This window comes from Phalaenopsis equestris, unplaced genomic scaffold (genome assembly GCF_001263595.1).
Source record: "Phalaenopsis equestris unplaced genomic scaffold, ASM126359v1 Scaffold234330, whole genome shotgun sequence".
Classification (NCBI taxonomy): Eukaryota; Viridiplantae; Streptophyta; class Magnoliopsida; order Asparagales; family Orchidaceae; genus Phalaenopsis; species Phalaenopsis equestris.
The window spans coordinates 4,877-5,441 of NW_018252249.1; positions in this window are offsets into that span (position 1 = coordinate 4,877).

A 565-nucleotide genomic window follows, 5' to 3' on the forward strand; every position below is an offset into this window, starting at 1 on the left:
GGCTTGTCGACGGCGCCATCGAGGCCGTCGACGGCGAGAGCGACGGTTCTCTTAACGGGTGCATTGAATGTGGACAATTTTTGCTTGTCGAAGGCGCCATCGAGGCCGCCGACGGCGAGAACGACGGTTCTCTTAACGGGTGCACTGAATATGGCCAATTTTTGAAGGGACGCTTAGGAAACTCTTAGAAAACTCTTCTACAACTTTAAGAGAATCATTTGAGCCGAAAAAAAAGGAGAGCCCCATGGTGGTGTCCTCTGAGTTTTTGTTATTTGTAGAGTATAGAGAGTTTAATTTTGGGTTAGTATTGTGAGGAATTCTTCGAGAGATTGTAAGAGTGGAGGGAATGTGAGAGATTTCTTCCTCCTTACCTCTTCGAAGAAGAATTCTGTGTGCTGTTAAGAAAAGGAGAGATTCAGAGGAACTTTGAGGAGTTTGCTTGTAGAGGAATTAGAGATAAGTGGTATTTACTTATTGATGTTTGTATGACTTTGCTTTTATATATAAGTTCTAAGTTTTGTCATATCTTCTCCATGAGTTCTGAGTAGTTTTCTCTGTCTTTCTC